The following is a 24639-nucleotide window of genomic DNA, read 5'->3' as shown; positions in this document are numbered from 1 at the left end:
CGTGCCCAGTTTGATGGGTCATAATCTCCCACAGGTCTCCTCAAATACAACTCCTTACCAAGTTTCTCCCTCCTAATGAATCCCTAAATCTTGGATTATTTCCAATACAGTAAACAGCCTGATGACAGGCAGTGTTTCTTCCTCCTGCCTCAAAAATCTAGACATAAGAATTCTGGATTCCCCATATGAAGCCAGATACACTTCAAAGACTATAATGCTAGGTCTGTGGTAAAATGGAAAAGGTACCATAGGCTACACAGGAAATTTCACATGCAGTTTTATATGTGGCCAAATCACCTGCGAAGTAAAATATACTGCAGTCATCACACACATATGGTAAATTAAGGTAGGCCATTTCAAAAGGGAAAGGAAAACAGAAAGGAAAATGGATGTTAAAAATGAATTGGTGGATGCAAGTAGGAAGAAATGGTTCAGCCACAATTCTAAATCCCTACCATAATTTTAGCCTACAAGCAGGCTTTTATCAAGGAAACAATGAAAGACCACACAGCTGAAATAAAGCAGGCTTAGCAGGAATATGTGGTGTTTAAACTTTACTTCGCTCATGCTGTGATCCTTGCCTTTTTGTATTAGTTTTTTATCTGGTTGATTAAACTCTTTAGCTGCTTTGCTTACATTTCAGACCAGGTCCTTCAATGCTAAAGGGAACAATTTTTATTTAATCAGTCTTTCCCCTTTGCTTTCTATTCATTCTTGATATATTTTTACATAAGAATAAGTTACAAACTAATATAGACAAGAAGACATCAGTAGTTGATTTTGCCTCTTTAAAGGGCTCATTTATGGGAAAGAAAGTGTTACAAATATGTAAGTGAAATGAACCAGAACTTTTATTTGAAAAAAATTAACTTGATGTGGATGATTCTGAAAGAAATGTATTTTGCATTTGTGAAATAGCATAAGCAAGATTCAAGCAAGCCCAAATTTACAGATGAAAACTTAACATTCACAAAGAGCGGTGACTTTTTATTTTCAGAAAAGAACTGATGTCATAATATCCAAAATTCAAGAAGGACTTTATTTATTGCAGTATTTCATGATACGTTCTTGTGAACACTGTTCCACACAAGTAACTTTATTCATATTAGTCATTTTTATGTCCCCAGTGAGTGTTAGTAAACAGTTCATTTCATATACAGTTAAATTACTGGCAGGCAAAAGCACTGGCAAGATGACATTTTTGTGGCCATTTTTGTCTCCCTTTAACATAATACAAAAAGATAACCACAACTTAGAGGAAACTAAGCTATATACAGAGGCAAAGATTAAAAAAGGATTTTCAATGTTTCCCCTTGTGAAAAAAGGGGGAAAAGATATAAGGGTTGCAGTTTAATAAAATCCTCTATATGTTGTAGTGTAACAAAAAATTAAAGAATTTTTAAATCTAAATATTTCCCTGTATATTTGTATACATTTATTCAAAATCACGTATGACTTTAGTGAAATAAGTCAAGCCTTAGTTTTGCTTAAAAGAACTACAAGTATATGAGCCAATCCACACATACTTTGAAAATTCTTCTTCCACATACCGCAATTGAAAAAAATATTACTTAAAAAAAATTTTAAATACTTACACATTTAACTACTGATCTAGGTGTATTTCTTTGAACCTCATTCTAAACTGTCAATGCCAACAGCTACCCTCAAGTCACCCAGTTACAAATGGGCCAAATGGGATGCCAAAGGCACAATGGGATGCCAAAGGCAGGCAGACATGTTGCTAGCCACATCATTACCTCGTGTGTTGTTGGCTATAGAAACTAACACATCTTGACTACACAAGCCCTAATGTCTACCTAAATTTAGGTGGACCTTAAACTCTTTTGTAGTACACACATACACATGTGCAGGGGCAGATCCAGGGGAATGCATTAGTGCATTTGTGCTCCCTTTTGATTCCTGCTCCACCTAAACATTAAAACCAACTGCCTGGCAGTGGCAGCAGCATTTTTAGTCAAGCAGCACTGAGCAAGCTAGGTGACTTCATGACTTCATTATAATCTCCCTGATTCCTTCTATATTCTTCATTCCACACATGTTGACAAGCCTCTCTTCTATTTACTGGTCTTACTGTACCACCGATCAAGCTCTCCTTTGTTTTGCACTACTGCTGTCTGTTAGCTGCTTCTGGTAATGAAGCTTCTATTTCATAGCCCTGCTGATGTTTTTAACTGATTCCAATTAAGTGATATTTGTTTTTGCTTGAATCTTAAAATGAATAATATACCTCTGTGCTCCTAGCATTAGTAAAGCTTTTAGTTTTAAGTGGAGAAAAATATGAGTTGTTTTTATGTTATTATCAGGGATTCAGGTTTCCATTTGCTGAGGAAAAACACATTTTCTCATTTAAAGGTGAAAATCATGGAATTTCCCCTTTAAAATAGAAAACTGAGGGAAAGAATGTGTTTTCAGTTCCAGCTGGCAAGGAGCCACTTGGGGTTGGGGAATGGCAGGAGGTTGGCTGGAGAAAGGGGGCATCACATCTATGTACATGCAAGCACACATATGGCCAGCACATAGCCCAGCAGGGTGATGGAAGCAGACCACCAGCTGGATACAGAGAAGTCTTTGGGGGGTGTGGGGTTGAGGGACAAGGGCTTGGGGACTGTCCAGGGAGCTGCATGGGGCATACGTGCGCATGTGGCGGCGGGGGGGGCATGCCTACTAGCACTGGGGAAAGGTGTCCAGGTGCTGGAACTGTGGTTGGGCAGGGGGGTCTGAGGCAGCACTCGGTATGACCAGTGAGCAGGATGGCTGGGAGATGCTACCTGGGTATGGCGGGGGGGCATGGCTAGGCTGCCTGGTGCACCACAGGAGCCCCAGCTTGGGATGGGAGATGCCACAGGTGTCTCCTCCTCCTCCCTCCAGTCTGCACCAGGGATGGGCTCACTCCACCTGTACCTGCCCAAGCTGGAACTCCTGCAGCCACCACAATCCAGCCTGGGCAGGACGGGCCTGGAGCCTCTCACTCTCCTCCAGCTGCTGGCATCATGGTTCAGGCCACAGAATACACAGCTTAACACTGCTTCTATGGAGTATGGCACTGGTCCTCCCTGTCGCATCGTAGCCCAGCCCCTGCCGGTGCTTCTGCCTAAGGTGCACTGCATATACCTCACGCTGGAGGCCATCCCTGCAGATCATCATCCTGTGAGTCCATGTGGGGTAGGGGGCAGCTGGGGGTATGCAGGGGTTGAAGGTTGGGAGTAAGGGGCACCAGCAGGGCTGGGGGGGGCGGGGGGCTGTGAGTCAGTAGTGAGAGGCACCAACAGGGGCGGGGGGGCTGCAGATCAGGAGTGAGTAGGGCTTGCAAACTGCTTTAAAATTCTATCAGTAAATCTATCAATAAAAACATTGGATTAAACTGATATCTATATATACACATAATGGTGTTTCATTTTAATCAAAAATTAAAATTTATTAATTTGGCCGAGATAAAGGACCTCCACTTAATTCAGGAGATGCACAGTCCCACCAGAGGAAGTGCCCTGTTGGACCTGGTCCTCACCACAGGCGATGACCTGGTAAGGGGCCTCCAGGTCCTTGACCACCTGGGTGATAGAGATCATCGCTTGCTGGAATTCACCATCTAGCGCAGGGTGTCAAGGGCCAGCAGCAAGGCAATAGCCTTAGACTTCAAGAGGGCCAACTTCAACGAGTTGAGATTAGTGGGAGAGGCGCTGGGGTTCTCAAGGGCAGGGGAACTCAATGCCCAAGATGAGTGGTCGTTTCTTAAGGAGACGATACTTAGGGCCCAAGGGGTGACCATCCCGACAAAAAGCAAGGGGGGCAAGAGTGCCTGAAAGGCCCCCTGGCTCACCAAGAGTGTATGGGAATGCCTGATTGCCAAAAAGGTGGCGTACACCTGGTGGAAGGGGGGTGCTATCTCCAAAGAGGTGTATACCTCCTCTGCTCGGGCCTGTAGGGGGGCCATCAGGAAAGCTGAGGTGGACATAGAGCTAGGACTCGTGTCTAAAATCAAAGATAACAAAAAGTCCTTTTTCAAATATATAGGGACGATGAAGAAAGCACCAGGAAATGTGGGGCCCCTGCAAGATCCTCTGGGCAATCTGGTGGTTGCGCCAGAGCAGAAAGCAGACCTCTTTAACCAATTCTTCACCTCCATTTTCTTGCCCAGGGACCGGGACTTCCCCACCGCGATGCAAGACGGACTGAAGGGGAACGCCTCCAGACCTCAGGTTGGGGAGGACCGGGTTAGAGAGCTTCTGGAGGGGCTGGACGTGTTCAAATTAGCAGGTCCAGATGCTGTCCACCCCAGGGTGTTGAGGGAGCTAGCAGGGGTTATTGCAGGGTCCTTGGCATGGCTTTACGAGCGCTAGTGGTGCTCGGCCAGGTGCCAGATGATTGGAAGATAGCCAATGTGGTCCCCATCTTTAAAAAAGGGAGGAGGGAGGACCTGGGCAACTATAGGCCCCTCAGTCTTACCTCAATCCTAGGGAAACTCTTTGAGAAGATCATCATGGAGCACATCTGCGATGGGCTGGCCTCAGGGTGATGCTCAAGGGCAACCAGCACAGTTTCATTAGGGGCAGGTCATGTCAGACCAACCTGATTGCCTTTTATGATCAAGTCACAAAAGCACTGGATGCAGGTGTTGCCGTGGATGTAGTCTTTCTGGACTTCAGCAAGGCCTTTGACACCATCTCCCACCCCATCCTCATTAAAAAATTGGGCGACTGTGGCATTGATGCCTACACAGTCAGATGGATTGCAGATTGGCTGAAGGGTCACACTCAGAGGGTGGTGTGGATGGGTCATATTCGACCTGGGGAGAAGTGGGAAGCAGAGTCCCCCAGGGCTTGGTTCTTGGGCCCGCGCTGTTCAATCTCTTTATCAGTGATTTGGACGATGGGGTGAAAAGCACCCAGTTTAAATTTGCTGATGATACCAAAATTTGGGGTGAAGTGACCACGCTAGTAGGGAGGGAAAGGCTGCAGCAAGACTTGGATAGGTTGCAGGGGTGGGCTAGCAAAAACAGGATGCGCCTCAATACTGACAAGTGCAGGGTGCTGCACTTGGGCAGTAGTAACCAGCAGCACACTTATAAGATGGGAAACGCACTCCTTGAAAGCACGGAAGCAGAAAGGGATCTTGGAATCATTGTTGACTCCAAGATGAACATGAGCCAACAATGCGAGGTCACGGTTGGCATGGCTAACCACACCTTGTCATGCATACACAGGTGCATCTCTAGCAGGGCCAAAGAGGTGATCCTCCCCCTCTATGCAACACTGGTCAGGCCACAGCTGGAGCACTATGTCCAGTTCTGTGTGCCCCACTTCAAGAGGGATGTGGACAACATTGAGAGGGTCCAGAGGAGGGCCACCCACATGATCTGGGGATAACAGGGCAGACCCTACAATGAGAGACTGCGGGACCTGAACCTGTTCAGCCTTCACAAGAGAAGGCTGGGGGGGGATCTGGTGACTGTCTATAAACTCACTAGGGGGGACCAGAAGGGTTTGGGAGAGACCTTGTTTCCCCTAGCACCCCCCGGTATAACAAGAAATAACAGCCATAAGTTTTTGGAAAGTAGGTTTAGATTAGACATCCATAAGAACTACTTCACTGTTAGGACAGCTAGGATCTGGAACCAGCTTCCAAGGGAAGTGGTGCTGTTTCCTACCCTGGGAGTCTTTAAGAGGAGGCTTGATGCCTACCTAGCTGGGATCATTTGAGCCCAGTTTTTTCTCCTCCCCAGGCAGGTGGTCGGACTTGAAGATCTACAAGGTCCCTTCGACCCTACTACTATGATTCTATGATTCAAAAAGCAAAGATTTGGGGGGGTTAATTAAAGATTTTGGGATTTATCAAAGAACCTGGGATTTTTAAACAGAAAAAAAAAAATCAGGAGCCCTGGTGGTGTTGCACCTCATCATCTGCACCCCTCCTTTCAAAATTCTAGATTTGTCCATGTATACACATATGCATACCACCACTGAAATGTAATCACCTCAGAGGTGTATATACAAACATTCAGCATACAGCATGTTAGCCAATACTAAGAGGAAGAGAAACCTTGACCAACAATATACAGTAATTTATACTTCTACAGTGTTTTGCAGAAGTCCTCTAAAGTCCTCTCTGTTTATTTATTCCATTTATTAATTCCTCAGTACCCATGTTATAGAACCTAACTACAGAACCCACCCAGTTTCAAGTTTAGCAAGGTTCAAATTTGCTGTCTCTACTTTCCAAATATTGATCAAAAAATGGAGGCACCTAATCTGAGCCAAACAGGGAGCAGCCTCCTACTATCTCAGCATTTTCCCTTCTCCTTCTCCACTGAGGCAGGTCCTGTCAGACCAATCTGGTGGCCTTCTATGACCAGGTCACCAAATCCTTAGATGCAGGGGTAGCAGTCCTTCTGGACTTCCAGAAGGCCTTCAAGACTGTCTCTCACCCTGTTCTCATTAAAAAACTGGGGGAGTGTGGTGTTGACACCTACACAGTCAAGTGGGTTGCCAACTGGCTGGAGGGCCGCACCCACAGAATGGTAATTGATGGGTTATTTTTGACCTGGAGGGATGTGGGCAGTGGGTTCTGCAGGGCTCGGTCCTCGGGCCCACACTGTTCAACATCTTCATCAGTGACTTGGACAAGGGGGTAAAAAGCACTCTGTTCAAATTTGCTGATGACACTAAGATGTGGGGGGATGTGGGCACACTAGAAGGGAGAAATAGGCTACAATTGGACCTAGACAGGTTACAGGGGTAAGTGGATGAGAATAGGATGGGATTCAACACTGACAAGTGCAAGGTGCTGCACATGGGGAGGAACAACCAGCACCACACCTACAGGCTGGGGAACTCCCTTCTCATCAGAGCAGAGGCAGAAAAGGATCTTGGAGTCATCATTGATGCCAAGATGAACATAGACCGGCAGTGTGGGGATGCAGTCAGAAAGGCCAACCGCACCTTGTCATGCATCCACAGATGCATCTCAAGCAGGTCCAAGGCGGTGATACTCCCCCTCTATGCGGCACTGGTCAGGCCGCAGCTAGAGTACTGCATCCATTTCTGAGCACCGCACTTCAAGAGGGATGTGGACAACATGGAGAGGATCCAGAGGAGGGCCACTCGCATGATCAGGGGACAGCAGGGCAGGCCCTAAGAGGACAGGCTATGGGTTCTTAACCTGTTCAGCCTCCATAAGAGAAGGCTACAAGCTAGTTGGAGGGGACCAGCAGGTTTTGGGGGAGTCCCTGTTCCCCCGAGCACCACTAGGATTGACTAGAAATAACAGTCACAAGCTGGCAGAGGGTAAATTCAGATTAGACATCAGGAGGTGCTACTTCACTGTGAGGGCGGCTAGGATCTGGAACCTACTTCGGGGGTCTTTAAGACAAGGCTAGACAATCACCTTGCTGGGGTCGTTTGACTCCAGTACTCTTTCCTGCCATGGCAGGGGGTCAGACTTGATGATCTGCTCAGGTCTCTTCCAACCCTACTAACTATGAAACTATGCTGTATATTGACCAAAAATGGTTCCGGCCCAGATAGTATATATCTTTTGGACAACTGAAAACCTAATGAGTATGCATTTGGTCTTTCAGGACCCAAAGAAGACAATTATATAATCACCCAGAAGATGTATTTATATTTCCTTTTTACAAAGGACTTAGAATAAAGAAGCATATATAAAATAGAGAAGATAAACAGAATTGCAAGAAAAAGAAAGATAGTAATCTATATTTTATTACATACAAGAAGAAAAGTTCAGCAATGTAAAATGGCTTATCAATTAATAAATGTGCTGCATCGGAACGCTTGTCTACCTCTATCCCAACTGTGCAGTTTGTCCAATAAAAGATATCACCCTAAGAAATCCTTGCCTCTCACATTCTGGACCATCATGGTTACAACATCTCTCTAACACAGGGGTAGGCAACCCCCAGCATGAGTGCCGGCATAGCACTCAAAGGCATTTTGTTTGGCACATGCACCTCAGGGCAGTCGGTGGGCAAGGGGCCGGGGCTACACCAACATAACAAAAATTGGGTCCCCGCTGTCTGCTCCTGGCATGCCAACACGTTACAAGTTGAAGCTGCGGGTATTTTTGGCACTCTGCCCAAAAACATTACTGATCCCTGCTTTAACACTACCAATTACTGTATGTACTATTAGTCAGTTACTGGATCACAACCCATGCTTCTTGTTTGGCTAACATTTGAGAACAGCTATTTTTCAAAATATCATATTTGATCTAAAACAGCAGTTTGAAACGGAAAAACAAATATTTTAAATTACTACCATTATCATTTCTGGTTGCAATATATTTCTAAGAGAAACGTTCACAATGCATGTTAATATGCACTGTGTGCCTGCAATACTTGAGGATAATCTAGATTTCTGAACCTGTCAATATTTACATCTTGAATTAAAGTCTTGACGCTCACCGCAACAAAAAGCATTTCCAGCTTTACTAAAATTAATATAAATCATTAGAAGTAAACTTACACTCTTGAATTAATCTTAAACTTGTTAAAATAAGTGGGAATCTTTCACTGAATTGAGAAAGTTTCAAATCAGTCCCAAACACAATTTTAGATTTATCCTACTCAAATCTGCTAGCAGCTAAATACCAAAGTTACTCACATACCACATTAAACTTTTTCCCCAAATATGAGCCCCACAAAATTGAGAGGCATGTCTTCAGTGGAAAAGCTGATTTTCTGGCTGGAATAAAATCACCCCTTTTGATTCCTGCTCCAGCTTTAATTATTTTTTGTAATACCAGTGGCATTTCTACTCAGGCAGCTGAAGGAGTTAAGTGATTAAATGGTTAATTGTTCTTTCTTCCAAAGGTCTTAACGATTATCTTTTTATGGTCTTGATATTCCACTAATCATGCTTACATTTCTTCTGATCTTTTGGCTACTCCTGGTCTGTTTTTTCCTACTTCATATCCTTGCTAACAGTTTTTAGCTCTCTCATAACTGTAGATCTACTCAAGGAGACCAGAAGCTAAGGTTTCAGCTTTTGATTAAGTAGAAAAGGGAAACTAAGTTTAAGATTAGGCTCTGTGCCTGTTGCATGCAGCCATGACACTGGAAAAAAAACTTGTTCTCTTCATTTTGCCTTCCCCAAAACAAGGTGCATATCTTATTCGGGGTGGTATGGTAAGCAAGAAAATAAGATGTGTATTATAACCCTTTAACATGCATTTGCATAATTTTTAAGTGGAATTTTACTTAATAGAAGGGTCATTCCATTAAATAAAGGACCTCCTTTTTCAGGAAGACCTCTCTCTTTACAGAAGAGGTAAAGACCTACAGATAAGTATCCTCATAACTTTTTATTGGTGGGGATAAACACATTTTCATATATAGTTTCCTTAAGGTATGTAGGGTGGAACCATTTCTGGAGCTTGTTGCTACAGAATCGTTGAAAACCAAGGATGCTTTCATTTTTTGCTTAAACAACTGGGATAACTATGGGATTTCTCTGTTGCTTTAAAAATGAATCGTTTCCTAGGTGCTCTATGGTATTTTAAATATAATGAGGATGGATAAAGAAGAAAAATGTCTAAGAACTTGTAAGAAGTTTGTTCCTTTAAATGTTTAATTTTATAACAACGTACCTCTTTTCTAAATCAGAATCTAAAGTACAAAAGATTGTAAGAAAAATGTTGTTGCAATGAATAACAAATTCTATTCCATACATTATATTTAAAACATTAAAGTTTTAATATGCTCATATTTATGGGTTAGATCATTTTTTACTGAAAATATGTAAGGAGATCTTAGGTAAGTGCTGACAAACACACTGCATATCAAAAAAGATCAAGAAATAAGTCTTTCATTTTCTTTTTAATCCCCAACTTTGAATGGTCTCTGAAATATCACATCCTAAGTCTCATAGAAGATCTCTTGCAAACATTAAAAATTCGAAATTATTCCAAAAACAATGTATTCTAATTAGCCCTCTCAAAAATAAGCCCAGATCTGTACTGGCAATAGCCAACTCTTGTCCTGATTTTCTTATCACTCCTTGAATTCTAAAAATGTTAACTTATAAGAAAATGATCTATTTTCCTGGCCAACAGTATGAGAGACCTTTTGGGTAAAATCCTAACTTAAAGGGATGGCAGAACTCCCAGTGACTTCAATAGGATCAGGATTTATCCAGTGAATTTGACTAGAATTTCTGTGTTCATTCTCAAAGGGTGCTTACAGAAGTTACAGAAGGGCACTTCAATTATGGTGTAATTTTTTGTGCTTTACGCAAAGTGCCTAAAGTTACTATATCATCAAAACTAACAGACGTTCAGGCATTTGATGGTAGGGGCTGGATGCCTTCGTGCACTGGCTGGGGGCAAGAGGCAGGGGGGGCACTGTAGCCTGCCATGTAAGCTAGCCAGATTGCTACCCAGCTACCTCCCCCTGGCCACCCCACCCCACCTGCTGGCTGGATGTATAGAACTGGCCAGGATTCATTCCCGTGTCGGGGGGCAGTGTGAAGGCAGCTTGAGGACTGTGGCCCCTCCCTGCCAGTGCCATGAGGAACTGAGGACACTCTCTGGCTGGGGAGGACCCCTACTCAGGGCACCCCCACCCCAGACTGCTGCCCAGCTTCTAGCCCTTCCCCTGCCTGCTGGCTGGCTGCAAACCACTCCCCTGCTTCCTACCTGGCTGTACAGGGAGGAGACTCTCTTCCTCCTCCCTGTGGCAGACCTGAGGCAAGGCATGTAACCCTCATAGAGAACTGTATACAAGTTTCCTAAGGTGGTCTAATTTAGAGCGTCTTCACTAACTACCTGATTTAACAATGGTTACTTTTCACACAATCCAGCATTTTAAAAGGGCTCTGCAGCTGTTTACTTGTGTTATGACACAGTTGCAGAGCGCTTTTAGGGGCAGATCATGTGAAAAATGTCACTTCTGTTTGAACCCCAAATCCATAGGCCACTCTATGATACATCTTAGAGTCAACATCCCCCTCTCCCTTCCCCACTGGCTTGGATCAGGCCCAAGACCTCAGAGCTCCATTCCCTACACATCCCACCCCCGGCCCCCTCCCCTTACTTATTTGAACATGTGACCATTCCAAACTCAAGCTAGCACTAACACCAATCAACACTTGTGCAGCTCAGAGCATAAAATGTATGAAGTCCCTTAAAGACAGTAGCCATTTTTGGAAGTAAAGAGTTTGTTACATTTTTGCAAGATGTGTCTTTGTGCTCACTTTTTACAGGCCATCATTTTCTCTCCTATTACTTGGGTGATGTCTAAAAGTGCATCTAAAAAGATATTGTAAGACAATTGTCTATTTCTCTAGGTGGCTGCTATTCCAAGAATCTGAAGTCCAACCTAGACACATTGTAGTTTGAAATTTCTATGCAAAATGCCTTCTTTTAGAGACCATAAGAGTAATGTTCACTATGCTGTGCCTGGTTTCCTGTGATCAGAGATGTGACAAAGGATGTCTTGCATTCAAAAGCTTGTCTAACTTTATCCCAACTATGTAGCTGGGAACTCCTTGCCTCTCACATTCTTTTAAAGAGTATATAGCTTTCTTAAAGAGTTGGATCTTCTTTTAGCTGGACTGCTTAGTGGCAAGAAACAAAATTTCTTTTCATTTCCTTACCACATCTAGGAGAAATTTAATTTTTTTTATTTTATTTCAGACTATATTATGTCATGTTAATAGAAAAAATTCATACTGCTGAATTTTTCTGGCCTAAGGTTCTTTCATTATTAATTTATTCAGAGGAGACTCTCAATGGGGAACAGGCATTTCAAAACTGCCTGGGACTCAATGGTCAAGATAATGAAATTTAGCTCTTCCTCTCTGGCACAAGGAAACTGCCTATTGGAAAAGTACAGCTTATATGTGCCAGGGACAGAGCTTCCTCTAAGTCCTGTACAGACAGTGGACCTCATGGCAGAGAAGAGAAGGATCAGCTCAAACTTTGCACTTGGAATGGAAAGTGGCAAAGTGCACCTTTTTTACTTTGTCTTTCAAGTAAAAGCTCAAACAAAGCTTTTCATAAACAAAACAAACACTTTTTCCCCTTGGGGAGAAAGGGTAACTATCACACATGACATGTGACAGTCATATCACTTAATATCTTTCTGGAAAGTCCTTAGGATTATATAATGATAGGCATAAGAATCTATGCAGAATAAGTGAGAAAAGAGCTAAAGGTGAACCTCACTACAACAATTAAAGAATGCTTCATCTGCCACAGCCAAATTATTCTAATGATGAAAGACATAAGTACAGATTTTATTCCACCTCTTGGATGTCTAAGACTTAACAGCTACTCACCTCAAGAATATATATCTTTCCTCAGGAGAGTGATCCTATTCTGCCCTGGGAAGCATATACTTCCCCATGTTGACAGCCAACCAGCTCAGAAGGGAGATGTATACCTGAACTTTCCATCTTGACAGTAGCCAACTGAACCAGTAAGCCTAACTGACAGCAGTATAAAATAATGCAAGAAGAGGTGAGGAGAGGACAAAGGGGAGGAGATAGCTAGTACTTTCTCATTCCCTCAATAGGCAGAATTTCGCATTTTTGTCGCATCAGTGCAAGCTTGATCAGAAGCAAGACACATATCTAGACTAGTATGTGTAACTGAAAGTGACATTAACTTTAGTGTAAAATAAAGCACTGCACAGTGAGAGGAGAAAAATAAGACACCTGCCCTTTTCACAGTAGCTTAGTACAGAAAAACCCTCTCTCCTACTTCCCAGGAAAGTGCCCTTACCAGCAAACTTGGAGTTAAACATCTAGGAGACTATTCTTTATTGCTTCTGTACATGCACAATAGCCTAGTAGCCTAGATCCTTATTTGGCTAGGGATCTTCCAAGCCAAAATGGAGTCATGTAAGAAATCCAAGTATCTTAGCTGAACAGGATGGATATGATTGTGTTCAGTGACTTAGACACTAAAAATCTTGGAAACGGCACTAAGGCTAAGTACAGAGGTTCAAAAGGCCTTAGCAGAAGCACTCTAACTTATCACACCTTACTCAAAGTGTAGTAAGTAAGAGCAGGAGCCAACTGAACAAACATTCACTGTTAAGTGTGTGGGGGGGGCTCAAAACCTACCTGCACTGGCTACTAGGGATGTTCCTGCACACCTCCCAGGAAGCTGCCAGAGTGGCCCATTTCCCAGTGCCCCCCCTCCACTCCCCTAGCTGCCAACTGTCAGTAGTGACTGTGGCAAAGGAGTGGGGAATGGAAGCCCCACGCCACAAGGGCCCCCCAACTTGCTGCCTGGGAACTCAAGGGAGAGGGCTGGGTCCATGTGGGGTGGGAGAGGCTCTCCCCCCTCAGCCTCTGGACAGGTGCAGCTAGGAGCTGCACTGAGATGCAGCCTAGCCATGGCTACTGTTGTGAGAGAGACCCCAGAGACCTTATCCCACAGCAGCCCTGGGCAGGCAGCGCCACAGCACTGCTCAGCTGAGGTTGATGTGGGGACACAGACCCCAGAGCCTTTCACCCACAGTCACCCCCACCCCCACCCCCAGCCAAACAGCGGTGCACTGCAGCCCAGGAAGTATAGGTGCTGTAAGACAGACCCCGGACTCCTTTCCCCACAATACAGAATGGGTCTGGGGCAGCAATGACAATGAAAAACCTCCCTTCCCTAACTCCTCCCACCCTGCCAGGCTGCACACAGGACTAAGATCAGAGGCTGTCACTGACTTGGGTCAGTAACAGCCAATGGGGAGGGGGGGGGCCAAGCCCAGTGCTCAGGCAGAGCAAATGAGCTCTGCCCAAAGCTAGAGTGCAGCCCTTCACAACGCCACCTAAGATGGCAGTGATCAAGCTATAAATTAACCCTCAGTAACATCATGCACAGACATTCAATAAGCACTCTAACAGAAAGCACTTTGTCAGTACTTAATAATGGCTGTACCTATCCTTAGATATCTTAGAAGTAGAAAGTGATCTGGCCCTTCATAGATTCTTCCTTCAGGTTACAACTTATTCACATAAAACTAAGAGAATTACTTCTCTGACAAGCTGACTAATAAAAATCTGAGCTAGGATTTTATTTATCTAGATTTTAATAGGAATTTTAAAACATATCTAAGTCAAACAGGGAAATAAATGGCTTTGACTAATTCAGGCAGATTAAAGACATGAGTTCACAGTAAGTTTCACATACAGCAGTCAAAAGTTCAGTGATCTATATAACTGAGTTACTTCCACAGGAGTCAATGTTTAAAGCAATACAAAGAAAAATTACTCTTAAATCAATCATTGAAACACAAAAGCAACATTAATATTTCTGCTGTAGACTAAACAAAAACTGAAGTCTTCAGTCTTTACATTTCCACTGTTTTTCTAGCCTCAAACAGGAAAGGCATTTTAGATATATAGCGCTCATTAAAGAGGCCCTCAAAACTAGTGCACGAACAGTAAAAGATTTTGCCTTCTATATGCAACTACCAGCTAGAGATTTAATAGCCATTTCTATTGCATAGTTGTCTGTATTTTTAAACTTGATACTTTAAAGAAAACAGCTGACATCACAAAGTTAATTTTTAGAGCCTAGATTTGTCAAAACTTTGGCAAGCCTCAGACACATGAAAAGTAAAACATCCGTTTGTTAAACAAAAATTCTCAAGTGCAATTCAAAATTCCCATCCTGTAGTGCCCATACAGCAGTAATTGAGTGAAACAGGTCGTTTCTGACTGGTTTTTACTTTGGGGAAAAAAAATGCTCCCAAAATAAGGACTGTCCCTATTGAATATAGTACTATCCCACTCAGCAAAACAGCAGGATGCAAAGAGGTTGTGTAAAGGATACTTAGTCCCACACACTGTAAACCCAATTAAATTCCTGCCTGCATTCTACCATGCATGCTTTGAGCAAAAAGAAGTTAACAAAGGCCAATTTAAGAGTGTTCTTTTACATCCTCTTGTGGTATTAAGACTGAAGGTATTAATGATAGTTTGCATGATGTACTACCCTTGTAATGTTACATCCAGCAAAACAAAAGATACCATAATTATGATTTTAATTTACCATTTCAAGAGTGCTGTCAAAAGTAAGAGAAACAGTGCCAAAATTTAACAATGTAACCTAAATTTAGTTTTTATGGTAAAAACCAAAAAATAAACCTTGTTTATACTTGCAATTTATAAAATATATATAATTTCTTAAAAAAATAAAAGACCTTCAGAAATCTTTATACAAGTGTTTGTATGTCCTCTGTATTTTATTCCCAGTATTGATTTGGGCCTATGAAAAAAGATTTTATTTCTACTGCATATTATTATTAGGATTTCTAAGCAGTCACTTTTCACTTGAGACATACATTACTAACCAGATACTCAAATAAGCATATACAAAATAAGCAATGAGGCAAATACAAAAATAAATTTCAGGGAGACAATGCCATTATGTACATTAAATGCAATTTTATGGCTCTTTTAGGGGAAAATAAAGTAGACTAATAATCTGAACAATACGGTACACATGTGAGTAGCCTACAATTATCCTAATAAGATGCAATGTATGACCGGACTTTTAAGTCCGCACATAGTCTCAACAAGCTTGCCCACAGCATTCCTTTTGTATGTTGTAAATTGCAACATACCAGCAGCCAGGCTTGTCAAATTACTAATATTTTTAAGTTTTTACAGGATTGGACATTTTATTAAGGGCCCATATTTTCCCCCAAGTTACAGCCTTTCCAGCTCCTAAAAGCAGAATTTGGCCTTGAAGTAAAATAGTTGAGGCTCAACTTCCCATCAAGAAAGCTCAAAAAGATAAAGTAAGTGGCATACCTTAAAGGCCATACCCCTGCTTCTATGTAAAGAAATACGAATAGCAAATCACAGTACATTAATGTGAGAATATATTCCATAAGCTCCTATATTACATTCCGTGCCAAGTTTCACTTTGAAAAAATGCTTCTTACCTATGACTTCATTTAATTTTTCAATATATTTTATCAATGATATAAAAAGATCTTGACACAAAGCTAAAAATAAAAAGAATACAAAACTCTTATAAATATGATTGTGATAAATGTTTTTCAGATTATGAGTCATGTTTATTTTTTTCAAGTGTACTAGTGGATATAAAAATGTTACTGTAAAGATGGCAACAAAATAGTTTTGATAAATACAGAGCAACTGCTCAAGCAAAGATGTATTAAAATAATTTGAACTTAAGCAATTTTTGGTAGAAATATTGCTAATGAAATGCAATCAAAAGCTTTTAAATAATTATAAATCTTAAAAGAATGATAAATGGATTCATGAATAAGTTACTTGGTATGCTTTAATTAATTGATTAACCTTTTAAAAGAGATACACATTTTTAGTAAAGTAATGCTCTGATCTGGTTTATAAACTGTACATCCCGAATTCCCTAAAAAGTTCAAATTTCAGCAAAACCATTCATCTATTCAAAAAGCACTGTATACCAGGTCACGTCTGGAAAAAAAAAATCACTATTATTTGTCAAACTGATTTAAAAAAAAAACTTTTTTGTATGTCAAAGGTTTTTAAAACCCTTTCTTGTATTTTCTACCCTAAGAAAGGACCAACTGTGAAAGCCTGAATGTGTAGGATGATTGTGAACCTCCCAGTTAATTAATCTGGTAGATGAATGACAGTATGCCTAGGGGCATGGCACTGGCGTCCGACACAGCATCCCAGCGCACTCTCTTCCTTACATACCTACAACATTTTATACTGCAAGACTCTGGACAACAAACTGCAAAGGTCTTCACAGGATTCCACTCTGTCTCCCATTCTTTGTTTCTGAGATATCATTTAACTAATTTAATCCCTCTCCATTTTTACATTTTAATAAACTTAAAATGTAAAAATATAGTATTACATGAAAAATTAACAGCTGAACCACTCAATGCCAACACTGATTTATCATGCATGTATTTCTTTTTCTGACTTATTTACTAAATATTTCTATTTTAAGTCCCATGAAATAACATAACTAGCAAAATTAACATGATGATATTTTCAAAAGTATAACTTACTTTTCTGTAAAAGGTTTGTATAAACCCATGTTTAGAGATTTTCACTTTAATGGATTCTGAGATTTCCATTTTACTGCACTTAGAAATTTTTTTTACTATAAAAACATGTCATACCTTTTTCCCTCTAAATTGTACACTGAACATTACTAATACCTCATCTTTAGCAAGGTAAGGATGAATGGCTTTTTTTTTTTTAGCAACAGGATACAACAGACATTCCTTAATCTCCTTTTACTGCCAGAACAAAACATCTTTGAATCAAGATAAAATCACTATATCATGAATGTTAATATCATTCTGAGAAAAATAATACCATATGACTAGAAAAGACCATCCCTTTAGGGAGAAATGTTGTGTTAAAGTGGATTATTCTTTTAGTGTTGTAATAGAAAGGCATTCTACCTAGTCCCAGATGGAAAATCAAAATCTGCATTTAAATGGAAATATTGTGAAATGGATAGGACAAAAGACCGCAGAACTGTAAAGAAGAACTATCTTTTTTATATTTTTAAACAAAATTTAAGTTTTAAAAGAAAATTACTTTTGAAGATGAGCTTGTAGCTCTATGTGATTTTGCATTTGGATAGTAAACATACATTATTTGCATATAAGGAGAAATATTCATAGCATAGTGGATTTGGTCACACAGCTATAGTTAATATGTACAGCAAAAGCTGGGAATATGCTCCATTAATTTTCTATACTTTTATGTGCCACTTTTTACAAAGTGATGTGTCACTGCCAGTGTTTTACTTACTTCATATACAATCGGATCTCAAACAATCTTTGAGAAAAAGAAAGGAGAGAGCTCAGCAATATAGCAGGTTGCTCTTTTTGACCCACAAATGATTTTCAGTTATTTCAGAATTCATGCAATTTTCTCAACTCCTTAAGGATTCTGACACTGCTGTAAATTTCTTAACAATTACCATTTGTTTATTTTATGTTTGAAAAATACAACAGAATAATAAAAGTTTTGAGAGCCGTTATTTTTCTTCAATTATTATTATTTATTCACTATAAAATTAAGGACTTTTGATATGAACCCCCACCTCAAACTATCAGTGGTATTTGTAATAGATCCAGGCTATGGGATAAATTATGGTTTCCAAATAGAACTGATTTCAATGACAGCTGGGTCTGCAAATCTCAGGGTAAACTGTGGTCTTTAATTGTAAATACTAACTGAATAGAATACAGTATTATGACAATACATGAAAAGATGTTGTGGAATTAGAACTATGCCACAAGTATTTGATTTATTTTACAGGTGACCTAATCAAAAGAAGACCAAAAGAAGTAATTAATTTTAAAATGCATACTGTTCTTGCATAGGCAGGAAAAAAAACAGTATCTGAACTTGACCATTCCTCTCTCCTTCCCCCAGAGAGTACAAACAGTAAAATGTATATCCACTGCCTCAGCAACTATAACATAATATTTAATTGATCCAAACACATTAGTAATTTGACTGTAATACTTTAATTATGTCTTGTGAATCAAGATATTTCCTTACTCTCTGTCTTCATGTAATGTTTAGGTAATCAACCTTGGTTCAGTTCTCTCTGGGACCTTTAAAAGCTACCATGGGAAAAGACTTCATTTTAAGAAAATCTTCCACAGTACTCAAATGGTAATTTTCTTTTGTATTTCTGAGTTAAATTATTTCACTCCTTAAAGGCTAAAAGTGAAAACAATTCTATTTAAATTGTCTGCAAATTGTTTTTACACTTATATTACTATCCAAACCTTTCAATGTTTTTCCCCATGTAAATAACCTTAAAAAAGCCAAGTGGAAGATATGGTAGGACACAGTGCTTTAAAAGAAGCTTAGTTTAATGCTTAATAACTGCTTCCCTGGGAGTAATGGAGAAAAAGAAACTTAGTGATATGTTTCTTTTTGAAGCCGTTTACAAAATTGTGAGTTGGCTCGTTACCAAGAATAAGAAAGTTGCACACGCTGAAAACCAGGAGATGTGGGCAAAAAACAAACAGAACCAAACTCTTCTTTTCCTTACATTTGTAATATTACAGAGCAGAATTTTACAGATTCTTCAAAATGACCTTCTATGTTAATGATCCAAAATTATGTTTGAGCTTTTTGTCTGTGAAGGATGTTTGAGAAAATTCTTCAAAGATGAAAAACACTACAAGTGTACCTGGTTGGTATATTTTAAAGAAAAAAAACAGACTTTGATATTACAAATGAGAAACCTGGTGCTGTATACAAGTGAGAACTATACAACACTTTTACAAACTCAAACAAATTGAAAGTATTAACTTGATGCAAGGATATTAAAGGGCTTGCATCTTCAAAGTTCAGTTGGTAAACTGCTGGAAGAAGATTCCCTGACCACATCACGGTTATGGATAAATATTTAAAACAAAGCTTTCTATATTGTTTATGTTTAAAATAAAGGGACAAACAAAAATGACCTACTATACAAAAAAATTATGCTACTGAAATAAAACAGGAAGTAGCTTAAGAGGAAGTATTTAATTGCTATCCAGTACCTTGTGCTGAATTTTACTTTCAGTAATATCTGTGTAAAACATAACTAAATGCAAGGACTGATTTACTCCGCAGAATCTGACTCAGTGAGTTAGTAGCAGTCAGATGCTTGGATTTAACATAGACTTGACTGTGGGAGAAGATTTTTAAAATAACTTTTAAATAAGAATAAAATAAAGGGTGAAATAAAACTTGAATCCATATGTGCAGTTCTTCACATCGTTCATATATAGTCCCCAAAATTATATTATTTGAGTGATACATTTTACAGTCACCACAAATACACACCAACACATACACACACACACACACACGTATACAAATTGAGCTATTCCACTAAATCAAATCACAGAATCATTTTGAAATAAATCAAACACAAACAAAATAAGCAGATAAAACCAACAATGATAAGTCAAAATCTAAGGGCACATCCAGACGAGCCCACATGTGCCTCTTGTAGTGTTTCAAACCCCTCTGAGACAGGGCAAGAGGCGCAGGAAGTAAAAAATGTTCCCCACACTCCAAATTTGCAGCATGGGGAGAAAATTAGACCCCTGGGGATCTAAAAAACAGGAGTTTAAAAAAGCAGGGGAGGCAACCAGAGGCTGGGTCCTCTATAGAGACACTGGCTGCCAGAGTCTCCCTATGGTTAGCCCTCACCCTGGTGCTGAAGCACACTGCCTGCCCACAATGGCAGGCAGCGTGGCAGCAGCAGGGAGCTGGACCCAAGCTCCACTGCTGGTAAGTAAGGGGGAGTCGGGGGGCTGAAGGAGGGGGAGGGGACCCCCGCTGCCCCCCCACTCCCCAAGTCCCCCTATCCCTTCCCTGCCTGGCCCCAATACCCACCTGCCTCCTGAGTCTCCATGATCCCTTCCCCGCCTGGCCCCATCCCCCCAATCCCTTCCCCACCTATCCCCATCCCCTCAGCCCCGAGCCCCCTCAGTCCCTTCCCAGCCCCACCCCCCCAGCATCGGAGAAAAAGCAAAAACAAACAAGCAAAAAAAACCCCAGCACTTATTGGCAATTTGAGCTGCCGTATGGGTCACTGGGGCCCCACCCACACAGTGCAGGGCAGGGTGACAGCCCCAGTGGCCCAAGCCCGGGCGCTGCTGCCCAGCAGGGCTCTGCCAAGAGGCCCTGGAGCCCTGTCCCCCCACCCCCCCGCTTGGCTTTTTTTGTTTTTTAAGGGGGCAGCCATGGGGGACTAGGGGTTCAAGTGGGGAATGGGGCTGGGCGGGCAGCCATCGGGGAGGGCTACAGGAGCCAGCAGGGGATGGGGCCAGGCAAGGCAGCAATCAAGGGGGCTGGGGGAGCAAGCATGGAAGGGGCAGGGCATGTGGGCTCTGCAGGGTGGGGGGAGCAAAATATATATTCATGTATTCATGAAACATGTATTTAGAGTTCACTTTATTATTATGATAGAGACGCTGGTAATCTTCCAAATTGCTTTAATACTGTATATATATCAATAAAACATTGCCCAACTGATCTCTGTCTCCCGGTCTCTCTCACTCCCTTTATAGTGGTCTTTTAACTGTGAAGGAACATGGATTTTCGGGTATTTTAAAGAGTGACTTTGGGATTTTTTTAATCAGGAATTTTTCAGTTTTCCAATAGGGAACACCAGAATTCCTGCTAGGGATCCCAGTGGCAAGACCCTGCCTTGCTCAGAACTGGCACCTTGGACCCACTTGGTAGTGGCTGACCTCCTGGCCAATTGGGACCAGGAGGACATGTTTGACAGTTCAGAGCAGGCCACCGCACCCAGAACATCTTCCAGGCAATAGCTGCCCAGATGGCCAGGCAGAGGGCACACATGACAGTAATGCCACACAAAGGCCAGCTCTACAGCCACAGCCCACTGGCAGCTGGCCGAGAGGGGCAGATGCTTTGGCTGGCTCTGCAGTCCTCATCCAAGTCTTGCAGGTATGCAGCAGGTCACAGCCAGGCAGCAGTCTCCACTGCCAGACTGCTGCAGTGGGTAAAGGGTGCAGGGAACTCTCAGGGCTGCTTCAGCAGTCCAGCTGGCACAAGGGGTAGTGTCCCCAAGTACCAACTGGCTGGGCCCCAGAAGCTCCTGAGAGCAAGCAGACTTAAACCTACTTGCCAGGGCAGCTTTTTGTCCTGATGGGGCCAGAACAGGGCAGTTTTTATACTGCTGGGGACAGCACAGGTGCTGGCCCTGGGCTCTAGCTCTTCCTGGCTGCAGATCCGGGAGCAGTCAGGCAGGGATATTTTGCCCCAAATGGCACAATTTGCTCCAAAACAAAGTGCATGTCCGAGGACGTGCACTGAGGCAAAAAGCCCTGGCTCAGATTTGCACTGCTTCTATTTGAGCTGCTTGCAAGCGCATGTGCTTGCATGTGTAAATGTCCCCTAGAGGGGCACATTTTGTATGTTGTAAGAACAGTCTCTAAGACAACACACAAAGAAGGCTGAATTAAAGCTAATGTTCACTTGTACAATTCCAGAGTATTTGCTTTCTCAACCTTAACTTTGTATCAACATTAGCTTCCCCCCACATGAAGTTTTGTACTTCAATTCAAAGCAATGGCTGCTCCATTCCTCCAATTCCTGAAGAGAAGTAAAGCAGTGGGAAATGTCTCCCCGCCCTTCCACAGAACTCTGATGCCCAGGTATGGGGAGGGTGTGGGGGTTCTTCCCAACTGCCCCAGTGGGACAAAGCCTCTGGACTGTTCTCTAAAACAAGCAGTCCCTGGTCTGGGGAAATGCAGGGAGCACTGCCCCAGTAACCTGGGGAAAGATTTCCCAACCTCAAGGACTTTTAAATTACCATGTATGCCATCCAGCTGGGCAGCACACTATTTACAGCCCACAGAGCCAGAAACAAGGGAGGGATACCCTTGCGAAGCCTGCTTCCTGCTCCTGCTGGTTCTAACATTGCCAACCCTAGCACAGGGTTGCTGATGCAACCAGGAATGGGCTTAAGGAGGTCTGGAGAAGAGGTGGAGAGCTTTGGGAGAGGAGCATACAAACGTTCCTTTCTAAGAGAGATTTCTCTCAAGGAAGAACTTCCAGGTTGACACCTGAAAGCTTCTACCTGGGGTAACGTGGGCAGCGGAGTCCCCACAAGGCTCTGTCCTGGGACCAGTACTATTCAATATCTTCATTAGTGACTTGGACGAGGGAGTAGAAAGCACCCTGTCCGAGTTTGCTGATGACACCAAACTATGGGGAGAGGTACAGAAACTATACGGCAGGGAGCAAATCCAGGTTGATTTGGACAGGCTGGAGAAATGGGCCAAACAGAATCAGATGCAGTTTAACAAGGACAAGTGTAACGTGTTCATCTGGGGAGGAAGAATCATCAACACTCTTTAGCCTGGGAGGGACCATTTTAAATAGCACAACTACGGAAAGGGATCTCGGAGTCATAGTCGACTCCAAAATGAACATGTGTAACCAGTGTGACTAGGCAATAAGTAAAGCTAACCGCACCCTTTCTTGCATAAGTAGGGGTATCACAGAGAGGTCTAGGAAGGCGATACTTCCCCTCTATACGGCATTGGTCAGGCCACAGCTGGAGTACTGCATCCAGTTTTGGGCACCGCACTTCGGGAAGAATGTGGATGGCCTGGAGAGGTTTCAGAGGAGGGACACTCATCTGGTTAAAAGCCTACAGAAAAAACCCTATGTGGACTGATTGGGAGACCTGAACCTCTTCAGCCTCCACAAGAGGAGGCTGAGAGGTGATCTCATGGCCACCTACAAACTCATCAGGGGGGACAAAAAGAAATAGGGGATACAATGTTTACCCAGGCACCTATCAGGGTAACTAGAAAAAATGGCCACAAACTGGAAGAGAGCAAATTTAGATTAGATATCAGGAAAAAATTCTTTACAGTGAGGATTGCTAAAATATGGAATAGGCTTCCAAGGGAGGTGGTGCTGTCCCCTTCCTTGGAGGTGTTTAAAAGGATTTTGAACAAATATCTGGCCGGGGTCATATGACCCCAGCACTCTTTCCTGCCCAGGGTGGGGGGGGGGACTCAATGATCTTTTGTTTGTTGCTGGTAGGTCTTGTTTGACAAATCTCATTTCCTTCTATGACCAGGACAAGGGAGAAGAGATTGATGTCATATATCTTGACTTCAAAAAAGCCTTTGATCTGGTACCCCACGATCACCTCTTGGCCAAACTGGCTGGTTGTGGCCTTGGCTCCACCACGATCCGCTGGCTGGGAAACTGGCTCTGTGGTTGGACCCAGAGGGTTGTAAATCGATGGCAGTCACTCATCGTGGTGCCCTGTGACCAGTGGGGTCCCTCAAGGCTCTGTCCTGGGACCCATCCTGTTCAACATCTTCATTAATGATGTGGACATTGGAGTCAGGAGTGGACTGGCCAAGTTCGCCAATGACACTAAACTTTGGGGCAAAGCATCCACGCCAGAAGATAGGCGGCTGATCCAGGCTGACCTGGACAAGCTCAGCAAATGGGCGGACGAGAACCTGATGGTGTTTAACACCGAAAAATGCAAGGTTCTCCACCTTGGGAGGAAAAACCTGCAGCATCCTTATAGGCTCGGCAGTGCTAAGTTGGATAGCACTACAGAAGAAAGAGACTTGGGGGTCATCATTGACCACAAGATGAACATGAGCCTGCAATGCGATGCTGTGGCTAGTAAAGCAACCAAAATGCTGGCTTGCATTCATAGATGCTTCTCGAACAAATCCCGGGACGTCATTCTCCCCTTGTACTCGGCCTTGGTGAGGCCGCAGCTGGAGTACTCCATCCAGTTTTGGACTCCACAATTCAAAAAGGATGTGGAGAAGCTTGAGAGCGTCCAGAGGAGAGCCATGCGCATGATCAGAGGTCAGCAAAACAGATCTTACAATGACAGGCTGAGAGCCATGGGACTCTTTAGCCTGGAAAAGCGCAGGCTCGGGGTGATCTGATGGCCACCTATAAGTTTATCGGGGTGACCACCAGGATCTGGGGGAACGTTTGTTCACCAGAGCGCCCCAAGGGATGACGAGGTCAAATGGTCACAAACTCCTGCAAGACTGTTTCAGGCTGGACATAAGGAAAAATTTCTTTACTGTCCGAGCCCCCAAGGTCTGGAACAGTCTGCCAGTGGAGGTGGTTCAAGCAC

At 42.5% G+C, this 24639-nt stretch overlaps 1 protein-coding gene across 2 annotated transcripts in view; it reads right to left on the bottom strand.

Annotated features, from left to right (window-relative positions):
- Positions 1-24639, bottom strand: part of DPH6 (diphthamine biosynthesis 6) — a 409504-nt gene that overhangs the window by 340140 nt on the left and 44725 nt on the right. The window lies entirely within an intron of this gene.

The sequence above is a fragment of the Crocodylus siamensis genome, chromosome 2 (genome assembly GCF_052110815.1).
Source record: "Crocodylus siamensis isolate JL-2025a chromosome 2, ASM5211081v1, whole genome shotgun sequence".
Classification (NCBI taxonomy): domain Eukaryota; kingdom Metazoa; phylum Chordata; order Crocodylia; family Crocodylidae; genus Crocodylus; species Crocodylus siamensis.
Note: the sequence above shows the minus strand (reverse complement) of the source record. Positions and strands in the feature narration are given on the sequence as shown.